The sequence below is a fragment of the Penaeus monodon genome, chromosome 25, assembly GCF_015228065.2.
Source record: "Penaeus monodon isolate SGIC_2016 chromosome 25, NSTDA_Pmon_1, whole genome shotgun sequence".
Lineage (NCBI taxonomy): Eukaryota > Metazoa > Arthropoda > Malacostraca > Decapoda > Penaeidae > Penaeus > Penaeus monodon.
In genome coordinates, this window is record NC_051410.1 from 42696367 (window position 1) to 42697008 (window position 642).

Here is a 642-nt window from a genome sequence, read left to right on the forward strand (position 1 = left end):
CTAGCAGCACCTGATTACTGTATTGAATGATGTCGATGTCTCCCGAAAGCTTCATACATGCATTTGTTCAATCTAAAAGTGAAATAAAGAGAATCTACTGATAATAACTTTCCTTAATATTATGGCATTACTTGGCCTCACTGACGGGAAAAGCGACATGGTAACCATCGGTCAGTACAGATGGTTAGCGAGCAATGTAAGTTCAGCAGCAGCATGTTGCCGGTCCTCACCTTCGCTACGCCAAAGAGGTTTGAGGTTCTTCATGACTGAACCTTGCATACTCCAGCCGTTTCCGATGCCGCCTGTACAAAATATTACTCGCAGTTGCACTTCTACACATTACCTTAATGGTCTCTAGCTCCAAAAGGAAGCAACGGTAGACCTGACAGACGGATATGATTCTTAACAGTTATAGAGCTAGAAAACGTCTTGTGGTTGCAAAGAGCAGATTAGAAAGCTGTACGGAGGTTGAACAATTAGAACGCGGGGAAATGATCTTTGTGGTTTTCACAATTTCCTAGGTGTAGACACCTAAATTTTGTATAAGTAGAAAGTCCTAGGATGTAATCGCTTTGGGACTTCTTCCTAGTGTTCAAATCACAGCTGGGGAGACCTTTGTAAAAAGTGCATTATGTGGTATTG